Source organism: Microtus oregoni, unplaced genomic scaffold, assembly GCF_018167655.1.
Source record: "Microtus oregoni isolate MIOR12 unplaced genomic scaffold, Mior012 000059F_ref0000304, whole genome shotgun sequence".
NCBI lineage: Eukaryota > Metazoa > Chordata > Mammalia > Rodentia > Cricetidae > Microtus > Microtus oregoni.
Window position 1 is genome coordinate 2,697,964 of NW_024543835.1, and position 20,540 is coordinate 2,718,503.

The window sequence follows — 20,540 nt, forward strand, 5'->3', positions numbered from 1 at the left end:
TTGGAAGAGTTCATTGAAACATTGACATTGGGGGAAGCAACAGAATAGAGCTTTCTCTGTTTAATAAAAGTAAATTAGTAAGCTTTTGCTGTGTAAATTGTGTTCTGTACTAGCCTCCCCCAATTAATAAAATAATATATAGTCTATCACTCGGTGTAATGTTAGTAGAAGCTCTTGTAAGTATGAGAGGCACAAGATTATGAGTGCCAGAAAATTGGTAGCCTAGGCTTAGAAGCACTATGGCTATTTTATAATTATAAATCTTTAGAAGATTTTAAAACAAGAGAACAAAATGAAGACTTTTAATGCCTTTAAGTTCCCTATATTCCAGGGCTCAGGTCCTTATTAAAATGTACATCTCTGACTGTAGATAAAAGGTTTTGTGACAGAGCTGGTGTCCTTGTTTCTCTTTCAGTAGCCTGAAGAGTACCTTCCCACACCGAAGGGACAAGAATGTACAAGTGAAGGCACCATGTAAAAGCACCAGCTTGACTTCTCCATGTTCATTGAGTAGTGTGGGTGTTATCCTTAGCAAAAAAAGGTGTCATCCTGTCACTATCTGCAGAAAAATCCAGTATCTTAGCAACAGCCGAGTTTGTTTGGGAACCCCTTGGACAGCAACTCACTTGAATTCAACCCAGTGCCTGAACTGGAAACATTTCTTGCCTACAACAGATGGCCAGTTGAAACTATGTACTCCCCTCTTCTAGGAGTCCTCAATGGGATTAACTACGCACATTCCAGGAAGTTTTAACTACACATTGTTTCCATACTACTCCCCAAATGCCCTCCAATTACAGCCATCTCTCCCTGAATTCTTTCACTCCATCCTATTTCCCACCACAACTGACCACACCCTCTTTTCTTCACATGCCCCTAGTTAGCCAATAAAATCAACTCTATTTCCCCCTTCCATGGAGACCCATGTTTCCCCATTACACCTCTTCTCTTTACATAAACTATCTAGGTCTATAGATTGAAGATTGGTTAACATTTATGTAGGAGCTAATATCCACTTATAAGCAAAATAATCCCATATTTATCTTTCTGGCTCTGGGTTATCTTACTCAGGATAATTTTTCCAGTTGCATCTATGCCTAGAAATATCATGATGTAGTTTTTTATACAGATGAATAATACTCCAATGTATAAATGAACCATATTTTCTTTATTCTTTTATTTTTTTATTGAGCTACAATTTTTTTCTCTGCTACCCTCCCTTCCTCTGCCCTCCACTTCAACCCTCTCCCATGATCCCCATGATCCCAATTTTCTAAGGAGATTTTGTCTTTTTCTACTTTTCATGTAGATTAGATCCATATATGTCTCTCTTAGGGGCCTCTTTGTTATCTAGGTTCTATTTGATTGTGAATGGTAGGTTGGACTTTCTTTGATTTATGTGTAAAAGCCACTTATGATTGAGTATATATTATATTTGTATTTCAGGGTCTAGATTACCTCAATCAATATGATGTTTTCTAGATCCATCCATTTGCCCACAAATTTCAAGATGTTGTTATTTTATTGTGCTGTCTAGTACTCCATTGTGTAAATGACCACATTTTCCTTATCTATTCTTTGGTCTAGGGGCATTTAGGTTGTTTCCAGATTCTGGCTATGGCAAATAATGCTACTATAAACATAGTTGAGCACATGTCCTGTGGTATGATTGAACCTCCATTGGGTATATACCCCAATGTGGGATTTCTGGGTCTTGAGGCAGGTTGTTTCCCAATTTTCTGCAAAATCAGCATACTGATATCCAAAGCAGCTGTACCAGTTTGCACTCTATTGAGAAACAACTACGTTTTTTTCAGTTAATGGATATTATAAATAAGGCCTCGACAAACATGGATGAGCAAGTGTCCTTACGGTAGAATGAAGCAATTTTGGGGTATATGCCTAAGGATGGTATAGTGAGATCTTGGAGTAGATACATTGCCAACTTCCTAATGAACTTCCATATTGATTTTCATAGTAGCTGGACAAGTTTGGACCCCCCACCTGCAATGGAGAAGTGTCTCCAGCGTTCTACATCCTTGCCAGAAGGAGATGCCATTTGTGTTAGTGATCTTAGCAATTCTGACAGATGTAATATGGATTCCCAAAGAATTTTCCCTGATGACTAAGGGTGTTGAACACTTTAAATGATTCTCAGCCTTTTGAAATTCCACTTTTGGGAATTCTTTGTATAGATATGTATCTAATTTTAATTGGTTTATTTGGTTTCTTGAGTTCTTTATATATTTTGAATATTAGTCTTCTATCTGGTGTAGATTTGGTAAAAATATTTTCCCATTCATTAGGATGCTGCTTTGTTTGAATGACAGTGCCCTTTGCCTTACAGAAACTTTCCAGTTTCATGAGGTTGCATTTATGAGATTTATGAATTGTTGATCTTAGTGCCTGTGCTATCAGTTTTCTGTTCGGGAAGATGTCTCCTGCACCAATTCATTTAAAGCTACTCCTACTTTCTCTTCTGTCATTTTCATTTTATCTTGTTGGATGTTGAGGTCTTGAACCCACTTGAACTTGAATTTTGTTTAGGGTAAAAACTATGGATCTCTTAGCATTCTTGTACATGTAGACATCCAATTTGACCAGAACCTTTAGCTAAAGACTCTGTCTTTTTTTCCAGTGTGTATTTCTGGCTTCTTTATAAAAAAATAAGGTTTCCATATATGTGGATTTATGTCTGGGTCTTCAATTTGATTTTAATAATCAACGTGCCTGTTTTTTTATGTGAATACTATACTTTCTTCTGGTATTTTATGCATATTCTCTTTGTAATAATATCTTCTCATATTTAATGATGAGAATCATGCTTGTCCTCACACAGGAAGCCTGTTTTAGGAAATTTTAATAAAGTTAAGTATACATCAAAAATTATTTACTCGGAGTAAAACAATAATGGGGGTACAGTATAGAGCTGTTCATGCTCCAATTAATTAATAATTTGCTGAGTATTTCCTGTGATCATTCATTGCTAAATAGTAAATAGGTGTTCTCATAGTAGGAATCACTATGAAAAACGATATGGTTTCCTAGAATTGGTACAATAATTCCAGAAAAAAAATTAAAGAAATTTTCTCCATCATAAAAAGTAACATGCAATTTTCTTTGAGGGTATGTATGAAGAGATGATCAGAAGTGAGGTCCACAATTAAAATTCAAGAGTGTATGACATTTCCTAGAAAAATAAACCCAAATAACTTGGATATTAGGACCACGAGGGGTGCACCCACACACTAAGACAATGGGGATGTTCTATTGGGATCTCACCAAGGCCAGCTGGCCTAGGTCTGAAAAAAGCATGGGATAAATCCTGACTAGCTGAACATAGCGGACAATGAGGAATACTGAGAATTCAAGAACAATTGCAGTGGGTTTTTGATCCTACTGCACGTACTGGCTTTGTTGGAGCCTAGGCAGTTTGAATGCTCACCTTACGAGACCTGGATAGAGGTGGGCAGTCCTTGGGCTTCCCACAGGTCAGGGAACCCTGATTGCTCTTCGAGCAGATGGGGGGGGGGGACTTGATCGGGGGAGGGGGAGGGAAATGGGAAGCGGTTGTGGGGACGAGGCAGAAATCCTTAATAAATAAATAAATTTAAAAAAAAGTCTATGGCATCAACATATTTAATACCCTCAATAGCTTCTGAGGCAAGTGTAAGTGACAATTATGAATTCTTTATTCTCTGTTAATATGTGGCTATAAATTAAATGTGTCTGAGCTAAATAAAAATACTATATCATTTGGATTAATTTCTTCTATAATTTAGCAGCAGAATACTATTATTGATGCTTATGCAAATAAAAACAGGAGGCAACATTTATTCAACATCCACATACTTAGAAAGAAAATCTCAAAGAATTAGGAAAGTGAATTATATAATTTTTAATATTTCATAAACATAGCAGAGGAAAATATATTGAAATATATATCCCATTGTAGAATTATTTGTGAATGACTGATAGGAGGGACAGCATGAGTTCATCATTTGATAATGAATTTCAGTTTTAATCATGTTCCAAAAATTAAAATTAGACTGAATAGTTTGCAGGAGTTATTTGTAAAATTGAAGAAAAAATTATAAAGGAAAAAAGCTCACAGAGGAGTAGATCTGCTATAGCAATTTCTTGTCAGATGGCTGAGTTCCTCTGAGTTATAGGAAGATAATATGGTAATTTATGAAATGTCAGGTACTGTGATGCCTACAAATGATATATGAAAAGAGGTGACCAATGGTATCATATCATTTTCCATAGAGGCTCTAGAAAGCCATTTTTGTGCACTATACTTCAGTGCTATAAAATGAACATGTGTATAATATCTCTGAAAGCAGATATGCTCAGAGTGAATGGTGTTATAATTATGAATTAAGTATTATTTCCTGTTCACACACAAATTAGATAACAACAATTCATATTATAGTCAATTTAATTGTGAAATTGCTTTTATGGGAATCATTGCAATGAGAAAAGTTAGCTACCTGAACTCTAGGATTGATTTTCTATTAACTGTAGCTAGGTTATTTAAGCTTAGCTCAGTATTTGTCTTTCCAATTCCATAATCATAAACTTTCCAAATGTTACTTCAGCTACAATAGTTTAGAATATCTGTGGAACTCGTGGATAAAATGTTGCTATATTTGGACACAAGGCATTGGATTACTCGGTATTCATTTTCCATTTAGGGATAAATGGAAAAACTTGACAGAAAATTGTCATTTCTTTACAATGAGGGTGATTTTTTGTCTGCTTAAGAACCCTGAGACACACCATACCTTAATCTGCAACATAATATGAAACATTCAATGTTGAAATAATAATATAGGTTTCATCATTTATTTGTAACTTTCAATATGATACAAACCCCTCTGCAATCCTATCTAATTTTTAAAATCTTTTTCAAAACCTAAAGCCCAATGGTAATGACGTCCCTCCCTATTGAAGTATTTCTGACATAAATTCTTCATATTTTTAAAATTCACACTCCTTACCATGAAATAAACAATCCACTAAAACTATTATGTGTCCACAACGGACATGGCACATTTTCTTCCTGTGTTTTATGTAAGCCAACCATAGAGCCTACTGTAGCTCCTTGATTAAAGTAGACTTTCTGTTCCATTGCCTGTTTTTTCACGTATTCTCCCATGTGATTGCCATTCCCTCCTCTAAATCACTGTCTATAGAACATCACTATTAGCATCCTATATGATTGTGATGGAAATATATCATCAGGACCTATTGCAGATCTTCGAGATCAGATCAGTGGGAGTAATGACTAGCATTAAGTATTTTAATAAGCCCTCTAAGTGATTGGATGGACAATAACATTTGAGAACCATGGTCTAGAGCATTATGTTATGACCTTCTTCTAGTAACTATTAGATTGAATTGCAGAGACAGAATCCCCTTGAAACTCAAGAACATTTATTTGCCATCTCTATCTTCATGGTATACTCTATTTATCAAATAAGTAAACCACAATCAATGTTTTCTGTGTCATTAAATATGTTAATCAAATATATTGTTTCTGTCCTTGAGATATCTAAATTTTGTTTGCAGACAAAAACAATATAGCCTTGTACAGTAAGGGTGTAATAATTTATTGTCATGCATAATAAAATATTTGATGCTATATAATTCTTGCTAGATTCTGCTCTATAGGCAAAAATTGCTTTGTGGCTTCTGATAAAAGAAAGACTACTAGTGAATGAGTCACTAGAAGAAAGGTTTGCTGCAAAACATGGAAACATGTAAAAAGATTTCAATTTTTAACAAAGAGGTCTGAACTGATGAACATCCATGGTTTGTGTGAAGAATGAATGTTTGACTCAAAATGCAGGTTTGCAAATTCAGATTTGATAAAGCTACAAAGAAATAATGGTTCTATTGGCAGAAAATTGTATTGAGAACTTAGGTTTATACAAAGGAGAATATGGATTTAAAGAGTTTGGCTGAACAAGAATTTTTCATAACATGGTTAATAGCTCTAGATAATCTATGCTATTATCAGCCTGTCAAAGAAATACATACAGGTTTCACGGATTAGGTTCTTTATAAATTCAAAGTAAGTTGTGACTTATCTTGTTAACACACTGGTCATAATTCTTTATTACATAGTGTGTTTACTAAAGAAATGTATGCTTTATTAAATTCTTATCAGCTATAATTCTTAAAAATAAATTTTTTAAAAAATAAGCCTAGTTGTCTCTGGGAAGGGTCAGTGAGAAAAGAACGGAACATGTGTTTCTGCCTAGATAGTAGAAGAACAAGAATTGAGTTTCTGTTGTTTAAAAGTATATATTTTAGCTACTTGGTGCATATATTTATGTCTTAGGATTACTTTGAAGTGCTACATATTTATATGAAAGTGTGCCCTTACTGAGTTGTACTATGAATCTTTACTATACAAATTGAGATTTGGGGAATACACTAGCTATGGGATATGCACATTGTTGTTTCTTAGTGAGCATGACTACTGTAGTCCAGTTTAGACATTTACGTGGACAATCTCTTTAAATTCATTTTATTTACCTCTGAACTTTAATTTGTGTGATTTGCCTCCATATACTTCCACAGGGGAAAAAAATTAAAGACATCTGCCTCTTCCTTCCTGACATAAGCAATAGCAATTTTATTTTTATGAAGTTAGGTCATATTCCAGAATTAAGAGTGGTAATTGGTCTACCACCAGTTTTATCAAAGAATTTGAAATGTATACTTATGAAAACTAGAATACCCTTCTTGTGATTGCATTGGAACTTTGCCTGTGTTGTTTTGCTTTTTCTCCAAAGGAAACTAGCCATGTAAAAGTGGAGTCGCTGGTCACATCTTCGGTGATAAACAATACCACCTAGGAAACGTAGCATAAAATACATTCTCCAGTTCTTGTTTAATAGAAGAGAATAATATGGGAATCTGTATTTACCAAAAAATTGGTGAAACTACTTTATGTCTGGACAAAATATCTAGTTTTTATGAATTCAAAGTCATTCATTTATACAGTTTTCATGGTGAAATAATGAAGATTACTCAAGTAGGCACTGCAGATCTAATGTGTGCTTGGTTGAGGGAGGATTTAGTTAGATATTAGCCTGAATATTAATACTCACTAGGAAACATCTACATCAATGAGGCTAAAATTATGTAATGACGTATAACTAATGAATTTAAAAGTGATGAAATTAAAGAGTGCATATGTAGATAGTCAAGTACTACAAGTTAACATTTACCCAAATGACTGTATCTTTAATAAATTAATTTATTGTTATATAGAAAAAAGAAATTAGCCTGAAATTCACCTTTGTAATCATTGACTTGTAATCAGAATTTCTTTTCCACAGCCAGCACCAAATAATGACCCAGAGACTTATTATTAATTATGAAAGCTTGATTTTAAATTAGACTTAGATTAGATCTTGATTAGATTCTTCTCAATGAGGTCTTATAACTTAAATTAACCCATTTATATTAATCTACATTCTGCTGCATGCTGTTACCTCTCTTCCATCTTGCACCTATTTTCTCTGCATCTAACTAGCAACTCTTGTTTGCTTAGATTCCTGCATCTCTTCCTTCCTATCCTTGCAAATTCCCCCATTCTCTCCTGCCTAGCTATTTGCCATTCAACGTTTTATTACACCAATCACAACAGCATATATTCACACATTGTACAAATATTCCACAACATTCACCCTTTTATCTCTAAATAAAAAAAGGAGTTTTAATTCTAACATAGTAAAAGTATATACAATAAGAACAATTATCAAGTAAGAATTACATCTAAAATGTCCAGTCTATCTGTATTTAGCAAATTTTGAGAAAGTACTCTATTATTCATCCTATCTTGAAGATTCCAAAGTTTTGTAACTAAATATGCCTTTTTTACTGATTCTACTGAGCTATACATTTTTGTCTACTCCTTCTCTTCCTCTCCCCTCCCCTTCTAATTTCAACTTAAATTACCAACCCAAACTACCTTTTTACACCTCAAAATATTTCCTTATATAAACAATTTAAAGTTTTATATTTCTTAAACATATATTTTAGACATTTTTATGATTTTTTTTGAATTTTTTAACAAGGAAAATGGTAACTGTAACTCTTTAGTCTTTAACTCCATCAAAGACTTGAAAAGGATATATTATTACTCGAGTGAAGTGCAGGACAAACTATTTCTAAAACTATGGAAATGACAGAGACAGCTGGCTACCAAAAAAAGTCACCTAAGTTTCTGTTGCAACATTGGTTCATCCATATTCAATCATTAGGCCTAGAATATCTGACAGACTTCTCTATGAAGCAGGGATTTTGAGCATGTCATACCTTGTCCTGGGAAAGGTTGGCAATTTTTTTTTTTGTGTCTGTGTGTATGTGTATCCTGATTGCCCTGTTTGGAGTTTGGACAGAATACTGCCACTGGTTGAGCAGTTGAGTGAAGGGAAGTGTGTGTGTGTGTGTGTGTGTGTGTGTGTGTGTGTGTGTGTGTGTGTTTGTACAGATAGCTAGATTTGTCGCATTGAAAGAAAACTGTATATGGAGGTTCTTCAATGTTCATTATGCTTTTTTGAAGCAAATTGGTGCTGCCAAGAGCATACTTTCTCACTGTCATAGAAGCCTTATTTTATAGAAACATTTTAAAGACCATATTCTGTAGGTCTCTTAGGTGTTTTAAGGCAATGTATTTAAAATATATCCCTTTTGAACTCTGAAACCTTACCTGTCATCACTATAAGTTTAATTGTTATAGATGACTAACTACTAACTTGTCTTTCTTCATTATCTTAAATAGATTTCAAGGACTAGAAATATTCATTAGTTGTAAAAATGTGCTATCTAAGAATAATACTTTAGACAAGAATATATAATATAATATATATATATATATAATGACAAAAATAAACCTAAATTATATCAATATATAAAAACCCATACCGATTTGAAATATATGAGACTGGTGGTTGCTTTTATAGTTTAATAATAGATTTAATAATATTCACTTTTATCCTATCATTTTATACCCCCTTTTCTATTTCTTTAGAAAGAGATACCTGAACCTAATCTATTTTTTCTCACCATGACTACTAACAGCTTGTAACCAACCCCACAATACAATGACAAATTTTCATAACCTACCAAGTAACCAAAAAAACGATGATCTTACCTCTTGGAAATGTGGGCATCATGTTCTCTAGACTTTTTCCTGTTTTCTGGGAAAGATGACAACTTTAGGTCACCCTGATGAAATTGAAAGTACTGGGAATGCTAACTATATTATTTTTGGTTTAGTCTCTGTGTGATGGGAAAGGTCAGAGTTTATTTGAAGCCATGGCCAGAGCAGTCTCTGAAGCTGGACCATTTCAGTAAGCAGCATTGATGTTGTTTTGAGTGCAGAAATTTTAGGAAAGTGTAATAAGGCATTTTGAGAGAATGGATCATTTAGGCTACTTGTCTTTATTTGTGTCTAGTTCTTTTGTTCTGAAACATATAATGTTTTAAAGATAACATAAATATCTATATTTACACAAGTATGGAATATTTTGTGTGCAAAATTCAGCACAAGATGATTTTTTTGTTCTACATTTGAGTAGGTAACAGGCATCTGTCAACTTTATAAGTTTTTTTGGACAGCATATCGAAGCTGTAAAGAAGTAAGTCATGAGGACTCTATAACCAACAAGATAACACGATTTACCATGTGTCATCCAGCCTCAGGGCTAACCCCATGTTGAAGGATCAACATATTTTCTTCTGTCCTGTAGAATTTTTTTTTTTAGTTTCTTCCTTCAAGTATGCAGACAAGATTTTCTGGACATCTCTGCCAATCAAATTTAATCTTTATTAATTTTGAATAAATCTATAGCTTTTTGTTTCCTGTGGAAACAAAAGCAAAATCTCTCCCTCAAAGCAGCATATTTTTTGACTTCCATTCTGAAGTTAAGATGTTCTTTAAATACATTGGTTTGTTTAATTTAGCAGTTTTCATAATCCAATATTTCTTAGCAGCTATTCTTTTTGAATATTAGATTTAAGAAATTCAAAGTGAAACAACACCATACAGTATCCAGAAACCCTGTGTATTTCCCATCTTTATATCACTTATTCTTTTTTCAATACCTCATTTTTTATATAAATATTTAATTATTTTTAAACTATTTTTCTATGACTTTCTGACCTCATTTTCTTTTCTTTCTTCACCATCTCTGCACATTTTAAGCATGCTATATTAGTAAAATGTTCTTCTTGCTCGGTATATGATTTTCCATATATCTGTAGTGTATTTTTGACTCTGTGAGCCACATCTTAAAATTGCTAGGCTACCCTCAGGAAGCTCTGCTTAGCATATGGTATGCTGGCAGATGGCTCCACCAATTTGGTTTCTTGAACACTTAAGCTCATGCAAGTATGTGCAGGCCACATTTTGGAAATTTGTTGTGTCTGCCTGCATTTGTACTCTGGACAAGCTGTTCAAATGTTCAGCTGCCCAGCTGAGCCTTTAAAAATAAGCCTGCCCCCTATATGCCTAATTTACCTAAGAGATCATGATTGCCAGGACGCTGCTTGTTTGGAACTTTTTAAAGCTTTCTCATGCCTTATGTGGACATGTGTAATGTTATCTTGGGCACCATATGTAGCAGTAATTTTTCTTCAGGATGACCAAACTACAAATTAATTTTACTTGTGTATTTTATTTGTTTCTATAGAAAATAGATGGATTGGGGCAGGCTGTAGAGCATATTTATGAGAGAAGTGGCCTATCATGCACAAAATGTGGGTGCGATCCAGTTAGGTGCCTAGTACAAGAGAAGACTAGGAGTGCCCGCTCATCCACCGCTCAGCAGGTGGAACAGAAGAGTCACGTTTGAGTTAATCCAGAGCTATGTAAGAGTTCCAGGCCATCATGAATTACATGAAACATTGTCTCAAAACAAGAAAACTAACATATAACAAACAACTTAATAAACACATTTAATAATTTACTGAAAAAATACCTATTAGGTAAGACTCAGCCAATTAGAGAAAAAAAACCCAAATCTTAATGATATAAAATTATGTTATATGTTATAAAATATATAAAGGTATATTTAAGATAAAACAAACTATATTAAACCCAAGTTGTAGCACTGAAAATGTAGAAGACATTGAAAGGTAATCTGTTAGGAAGATCTTCTTTTATGAGCTATTAGGAATGTATGGCTACTGGTAGAGAGTCAGTTTTCTTCAAGAAAGCAAGCCATGTGAGTGAGTCTACTCATAATTCAGTAAATGACCCTACACTGGCAACCATGCTGGAAGCACTAAGTAGAGTTGGTTGGTATAAAAAACATATACATAATTGAGAGGGAATAGTTGTGGAGAGTATTAAATAAAATTGAAAAGGAAGGGGGAGAACTGGACTTGATGAGAACACATTATATGAATACGTGAAATTTTTAAACAAATATAAATTGAAAAGGAAAATTTTATAATGGATGATCATTTCTCTTTAACTGGTAGATATGACAAATTTAATATTGTTGAAGATATTTGGAAAATTTTAATAGTTTTTCACCGGATATCATTTAAAAGTGAATCTGTAGGGAAGCAAGGAGGAACTGGAAGGAGTAGAAGGAGGGGAATTAATAATCAGAACGCATTGTATGAAAAAAATATTTCCCAATAAAAATTGAAATAGTAAAAATTTTAAAAGATTAAAAAACCTCACAAATCTTAAGCAATATCTATGAGTTTATATTGGATCAATAAAGCAGAATAGATATGTACAGGTACAGGACTATCATATTCCTATGACTGTTAGGCTTGTGTCCCATGTATTCTATAATTTCTTATGTGAAAATTCAACACAAAACCTTATAATTACCCCTTGGTTAATCTCTATCATTTACTGGACAACCAATTACATATTGTCAAAATCATTGTCCATGTTATTCTAGTATTCATCTTCAGACAGAAAACCAGCAGTCCAAAAGTGCTCAATAATGGAAAAGGAAGAATCTCGCAGGAAGAAATAGACATTACGTTAGGACAGCAGACAAATCTACTTCTGCTTAAAAGAAAGGAGCATGTGAAATGATTCTTCTACCTCTAATATTCTTTTATTTGATAATTTCCGCAATTGCAATTTCTTTAATAAATTTTGTATGACATTAGCTATTACTGTACCAGATATTACCTTGTTCTAATCTCCTTTTCACTCTAGGAAATAAAAGTATAAAATGAGTATCTCATTTTCTCTCATTATTGATCCATATCTCTTTGGATATCCCTGCGATTCATTTTGCCATGGCATACTAAATTAGTATTTGCTGAAGAAATCATGCATCTAAGTCTCCTCTCTATATAGAATTTTCAATAAAATGAAGCACAGTGTTATTCTAGGTGCTTGAAATCTCAAGATAATGAAACCTGCGCTCTGGCTGCTGATTCTTCTCGTGCAGATAGAACGGACAGAGGGAACATTCAAATAACTGAGGAAGCATGTGGGTATAGGCTGAATCAGATAGCATGAACCATGAGCTAAGAAGTAAATAATGCCACTAAGAATATAAAAATGACATTGGTTTGTTTTCAAAATATTTGAGGATAGATGAGCTGAGCAAGGTGGAAAAACGAAGCTCATTATTGCTAGTACTTTGCATAGAAAGTTTTCAATTTAAAGCATTTTAGTAGTGTTTTCTTATATTAATACAGACTGGGAGCATTCTTATTTTATGAAAATAGACTGATAATGATTTTTCTTAGTATGATGGCTTTATTTTATTTTATTTACTTTTTAGATCCTAGCCACAGTTTCCCCTCCTCTGCTCTGACTCCCCTTCAAACACTACTCCTCTGTTTCTGTTCAGAAAAGATCAGACCTCCCATGCCATACCATGTTGCAATAAAACTAAGCACAGCCCCTTGTATTTAGGATAAACAAGGCAATACAGTATGATGAACAGGTACCAAGAGCCAGCCAATGTATTAGGGACAGCCCCAGTACCTATTGTTATGAGTCCTACATGTAAACCAAACTACACAACTTTCACACATATGTAGAGGGCCTAGTTAGATTCCATGCTGGCTGCCTGGATGTTGGTTCAGACAGAATCTGTGAATTCCTATGAGCTAGATTAGTTGTTTTTATGGTTGTTTTGTGATGTTCATAAACCTTCTACCTCCTACAGTCCTTCCTTCCTCTCTTCAGCAGTATTTGCCAAGCTCAGCCTAATGTTTGGTTGTGCATCCTTTTCTATTAGTTACAGGATGAAGGCTCTCTCATGTCCATTGGGGTACTCACCAATCTGATTATGGAAGTTGGCAAGTTCAAGCTTTGCATCCACTATTTCTAGAAGTCTTAGCTGGGGTCATCCTTGTAAATTCATGACAATTTCCCTTACTTAAGGTTTCTACCTTAACCTGAAAAGTGACCCCCAGTCATCTCTTTCAGTACTCTCGCTCTCCACCCATCCCCTAAACCAATCTCTCAAGTTCCCAAGAGATCTCCTGTATGGACTGGGGGAGGGTGGGCTAGCGTAATGGCTATACTTTATGGCAAGAAATCAACTTTGCAACTGTTCTAAAATTCCATGTACGTTATTATCTGATAAATCCCTTTTGCATTATAAAAAAATCCATTAAATAGCTATAACGTGACAAAAGAGTATATGGATAGGGAGTTCCAACTAACAATTTTAGAGATAACTTTCCTAAAAGTATTTAGACATATTAAGCATATGATAGTATGTGATTATAAAATTTATAATGAATAAAGTCATGCTTTTTAGTGCACCACACTTTAGTTTCATCCCTGTATTCTTTGCTCTCCTTGTCAATCTGACTATAGCATTAAATCATTTTCTCTACTGCCCTTGATTTACTTATGTGTATCAGATATTTAGGAAAGTATCTTTTTATTTATCATGTTAGTCTAATGTTTTCTTTTAGTGGATTTCATACTGACTGACAGCAATCTGGCTTCAGTAAATATTAATTAATCTATTTTAACTTATCTCTGAAAATTTAGACAATTATCACTGTAAAGGGAAATTCCTTAAAAACAAATACTATTTTTGCTCTTAAATTTTATGCTTTATACATTTTCTATTTTTAATTGCAATTTGTTTGTTTGTTTTTCTATGTATATAAAGGCCAGAGAACAATTTGAAGGAGTTTGTTTTTCTATCATATGTATTCTGGAAACTGAATTCATGTCATTAAGTGTGATGGCCAGTTACCTTTGTCACTGTGCCGTTTCACCAGCTCTCTGCCTACATTTTCAAATGTCATGATCATATTCTGTTATATGTGCAACCATATGTATACAGTCATACTTACTTTGGACATACATGTAGTTAGAAGTTTTTGCAAATATAAAAATTCAGATATAAGTAGACAAAGGAATCTAAAAGAATAAGAAAATGTCAATTATCTTGCTGTGCATCATCACTTCCGGACTCTCAAATTTATTGCATCTCATACTGGAACCTCACTGTCAATTCTTACGAGCCCCTGACTTACTGGCTCACAATGCAGTTCTTTCAAATTATTGGTCAGCCTCAATCCATGAAAGAATTATATACATTTATCCATTCTACAGCTGTGTTTCTCCAGAGAACCTTGACAAATCCACCCTATTAATTTTCTACTGCATGAAACTGCTTCACAATTAAGAGCCATCCACAAAGCTGAATTCACTGTTTTGAAACAGTTAAGAGACAAGAAAGTCATTTAGAAATAATTTTCTTCATTAAACTGCATGGAATAGAGCCACTCCATTTAAGATCAGACCATAAGGTACTTAAATAACACAGGAAAGACTTCATCAAAGTCCTTATTATACATGTACTTTTTTTTCTTGGTTAAAACATGCTCCACAGAAGTATTCATGCCCATTGATATACCTTCAGTCTTGGAAGTCTGAAGAACAATGCAAAGGTGATTTTTCCATTTACCAACACAGACCTGTCTGTTTGGATTCAATGTAGGTATCATATTTGGTACAAATAATATAAAATTAACTTTGCAATGGACCCAAAAAATTTCTTTGGTCCCATGATGACTTAACTTGCCTGCTGATGACATTTCTCAAGTGGAGATCTTGAAGTAAAGAGACTGAATGGAAAGAGAATGCTAGATACAACTGTGATATATAGATATAAATATAGGTGTAGATGCAGATGTATAATATAAGTGTGACAAAGATCATGGGTGTGTAGAAAAATGGCTGAAATAACCAGAAGTCAAATCTAAGTGGGAACTCTATTGTGTTTAACTTACGTTTCTCTCAGAGATATAGGAAAAAGAATAAATCATTTGAATTAGATAAAATATCATAAACTAAAAAACTATAAGGATCCAGACAATCCTCTTTTCAAGCATCCTTTTATACACATGAGGAAACTGAGGCATGAAGAGGTTAAATAACACACATAGTAGTTCATCTTGAAAATCAGACTCAACTCGACCTTAATAGCTCCTTACTAAACATGGCAGAACTAACTTAAATTTTACATTGAAATATCCATTTGTCACAAACATTTTATCACTTTGAGAACTATTCATGTTATCATTTTTAAGTTGAGTTCATTAATGAGATCATATTATTAATAATATAGATTTATTATCATTGAAAGATATTAATATATCTCTCTCTTTTCACGTTTTTTACTCAAAAATGATTTGACAATATTTCAAACTACTGTTATTATTGACATTTTAAATAAGTTTTCATGAAGTACTACAAAATGTGTATAAGCCGGGTGGTGTCACACGCTTTTAATTCCAGCACTCAGGAGGCAGAGGTAGGCAGATCTCTGTGAGTTCAAGGCCAACCTGGTCTACAAGAGCTAGTTACAGAACAGGCACCAAAGCTACAAAGAAGCATTGTCTCAAAAACAAACAAATAAATAAACAAAAACAGAATATGTACAGCTTATTATGTTTTGCTCTATTAGTATAATATATTGCAAGTAGGACAGTCAGAGAAAATAGAAATTTTTGGATAAATATGTTAGAAGATGTAAGTGTATTTTTATCATTACATTTAGAAGAAGATACATTTTTACTCTAAAGTTTGCATGTTTTCAGCATTTATAAAGTCAATATTTAATCACATATGAAAATTACAGGGCAAATTTTAAAAGATGTTAATCAATAATGTTATTTCAGGAGGAAAATCTCACTTTGCCACAGAACTTAATACTTGTCTATCACAAATTGAATCTGATAAAGAATGTTCAATATTCTAAGGTTTAAGCATAGTAGAATATAGATGCTTCCTTAAAGATACTATTCAATGATTTTCTCCTTTGGCTGTGAACTAGCCTTGTAACTAATGTTGTACGCTATCTTTTCATTATATGCTCAGTCATAAAATATGACTTATGGACAGTATAGAGACTCAAAGTACTGAAATGCAATTTATAACAACGAAAAGGGGCAGAGCTCTGAATGACAGATCAATTTAAATAGATTGTAAGAGTTTTATGGAACATGAATAATGAAGCATTTCAACTCAAGTTTTTGACTCAGCCATTAATACAATTCTTTTAGAACAAAGTATGAATCGATCATATGGGCAATGAATGTGTAGAAATACAAACATTTGTATTGTGTGAAATAATTAAAATGAAAATTAGTTTTCCACATTAATTCTGGCAATTTTTTTTAAATTAAATCACTTAAAGTGTCACAAATAGGCTTATTAATTTTAAGCTACAAATGTTACAAACAGATTTAACCTACTAATGTAAGTTTTACTAGAGCAACTCAGCTTAAAAAAATCAATTTTCATTATCCAAAAGCAGGTACTTTTTAATATGTACTGTGTACAAAAATAAATTACTGAGATCTTTGAAAGCAGAATCGAATCTCCTACAATTCTCATTTGAAATTTTCTCTATACATTTGAATGCAATCTTTCGTCCTTGTATGAGGGAGACATCTTTAGTTACAGTAAGATTTTGACTTCCCTGGTACTGAGAGATGTGACAAAGGGACTATAATCAATCCTTGGATTATGTGAATATGTCTTCATTATTCCATTAAACACTCAAATGCATGGAGTTTTGTTTATCATTGAGTGCATTTACAAGATAATTAGATTTTTCAAAAGATTGGCTTGTGGTACATAATTTGATAGATTTGTGAGTATCTGTGTATTTTGGTGTTGGAAGTGTGGGGACAGATAGATGTGAAAAAATTAAAGGGTGAGAAAATAGAAGAGAGAAAGAAACTGTATGAGAGACAGAGATTTAAAACAAATAACATCATCAGCAAATATGATATGATAGTATTTTTATTAATATATCAAATAAATCGAACATATTTCTCCATCAAATATGTTGAAGGATAATGCTTAAATAGATACAGGTAGTGACTCTTGTTACTGATTCCTTCTTTTTCTAAAGTGTACTCTGCCTTTTCCTTCTCAATTGTTGTCCACATCATCTCTTCTGCTTTTCAGTTTAAAGAGGCACTGCAATGGCCAATCTTATTTGTGGTAATTGCTACCCAAAGATGCAGTCACCAATTAAGAAGATAGCGTGCTATCTGTCCAAGCTTAGCTTGCCTCTTTCTGTAGGTATTCTACATGTCACTCAAGCACCCTCTTTCATTAAGAGGGAAAAGAAACATGTTTATAGAGAGTATAGTTTCTGAGGATAAAGCAACCAGACAAGCTAGCTTTATTTTCCACTTTATACTTGTATCAACCAGCAATTCCTTTTCCTTAATATAATTCCTTTTCCATAGTAGTGTTGATATATGCAATGGGTCTTTTTAAACATATATTTGAAATTAACTAGAGTTAGAGTCAAAAGCTACAGGCTAAGTATTTTTGGAAACTTCTGTGTGTGTTTTTAAACACAATTTGAGATACTTGGTTTATTTTATAAAGATAAATGTTTACAAACAATAGTCATTAGAGTGACTTTAAACAGTGGTCAATCAATCCTTAGACCTTTAGGTATTGATTGCATTACAGTGGTTTAGAATATATTTGAAATGTCATCAGAAATGTATGGCATAACTCATTTGTGTGCATTTATTTTCAGTTAATTTAGAATATTATCAGACAAAGAAATATTCTTCTCCTATTAGAAAAATTACTTCACTTGTTATTGTATGTGTCATTCCAATTTATTGAAATTTATCAAGTGTTGGTGATTGTAGGGAAGCAGTGAAACAGTTTTTTTTAACACACACACAAACACACATATACACACACACACTGAGATATGCACTAATCATTAATACATTTACCACTGTCAAGGAAATTATTGGTTATGCCCTATAATAAAATCTCATGCAATATTACCTCAAAACAACAATGCTAACATGTCAGATTAGCATGAAGTTCAGTGTTAATCACAAAGTTTGGCATGGATGCAATTAAAAGAAGCTGAAATTCATTTTCTAAATTAAGTGTTCCATTACTTTGAGTTATGTGATTCTAAATGTTATTGGACAATATTAACCTTATAACATTTGTTTTAAATAAAATACATAGTAGAATAATTATTTTGTATATAGCTCTTAAAAGTAAAGATATTTAAGCATTCTTGTTTGTAATTTTATCTATTTTTCAGAGGATAAACATTATAAGAAACTAATATAAAGTTTGCCTTACTAAAAGATATAAAATCATAATATTTGTTAATCAGTGTCTCTCAATACAGTATATTTTTAAAGAATTATGATACAAATTTTAATTAAAACATTATCTTCTTGACTAATATATCTCTAAAGTTGTAACTTTTATTAAGGAACAGATAATGTTTCTGTTAATTAAAATCAAATTAAATTTAGAAGACACTTAAGAGATATTTCATCAATGGAAACTATTGAACAATTAATGTTAAATATTAGGAACTGATTGTAATGAGGGAAGAACAGTAGTAATAGCTGTATTGAAAATGAGAATAGAGGGATGTGTTCGGTTTATTACCTCTCAATTTTGACGTTTAGTCTGCCACAAAATTTTTGCAAATTGAGGATTTGAGTGTTTAAATTCGTTATAAACTCAGAGAGATATTAATAACATATTTTCAACTCTGACATCATGACATCACTGCTTTCTCAATAAAGAACAAAGAAAAGCAAGATATTGGTAAAAAGAAATGAAACCAGAATATATACATCAAATTATAATAAATTGTGACCCAATATAGACACTTGTAACATCATTGATATCTTAATCACAAAAACGTGTGAATAAAATATTTTACATTAATCTTAAAGAAATTGATAAGTATATCTTCTATAGAAAGTCATGCATTTGTTTAGTAAATTTTGGCATAGACATAGATTGCATCTAACACTAAATCTTTTCCTCTAGCTAGAAACTAAAAAAGAAAACAAAACAGAACAACAATAAAAACAAAAAAAAAGCTGAAATGGATGAATAGAATTATTCAACAAGGTACATTATAAATCCCAACTAAAGCAATTGGTGTCCTTTGTAGTAAGGAGATTGCTTGTTCATTCCCAGCTGCCTGGCTAGCTTAGACCCAAAATAATTACAAAGAAACCATATTAATTAAATCATTGCTTGGCCCATTAGCTCTAGCTTATTATTAGCTAACTCTTACATATTAATTTAACTAATTTCCATTAATTTGTTTGTTGCCACGTGTCTGTGGCTTACCGTGTCATTTTCCAAGCATCTATCTCCAGAAGCTCCATGGTTTCTTTTTGCCTCTGCCATTTTTTCTTCCAGTAGATAGCCTAATTTTCCCCACCTAGTTCTGTTCTTCCCTGCCATAGGCTCAAAGCATATCTTCATTCATTAACCAATAAAAGCAACACATAGACAGAAGGAACTTCCACACCATCAATGTAAACAAAAGTGAAAGAGATTTATGAATTTAAAAATAGAGCTCATAGAAAAAGATGAGAGCAGGAGTGATGCATGGACAGCTTCACGTGCCCAAAAGCAAGCAGAAGAATTGAACAAGTAATACAAGGAAAATAACTAGACATTTTAATGATGCACTCAATGCAAGAACCAAGTAAAGAAAGAACAAAACAAGAGAAATATGTCATAGAAAATTGATGGCAACAAACATGCACACACATGTACACATACACTCACAGAGAGAAAGAGAGGGGTAATGCAATGTTTTGACTTTATATCTGAAGAAAAGTGGGTTACTATGGTTAAAGAAAGAAAAAAACTAAAAAGATCATTGTAAAGGAATGAATAACGAAAAGAAGAGTTGGTGGAGGTAATGCCGTACCAAGTTTTCTCACTTTCTTGTGAGATAAATCCATGTACATTCTCTCTATATAATGGTATATGTGAAAATCATAGACAATCACATTTCCCTCTCCATCACTCTTCATTCTTTTTCTTTCTCTGTGGCTCTATTTCTATGTCTGTCATCCACTTGCTTTTCAGCCATGATACATAATGTTAAGTAATCTTATGAATAAATATACCTCAGGTAATATGAATCCCCTGTGTAATCTTCAAAACTTATCGTTTAGGTGAAGACTCTCCTGCAAGAGAAGTGTTTTAGAGACAAATTATTCAAAATATATTCTAT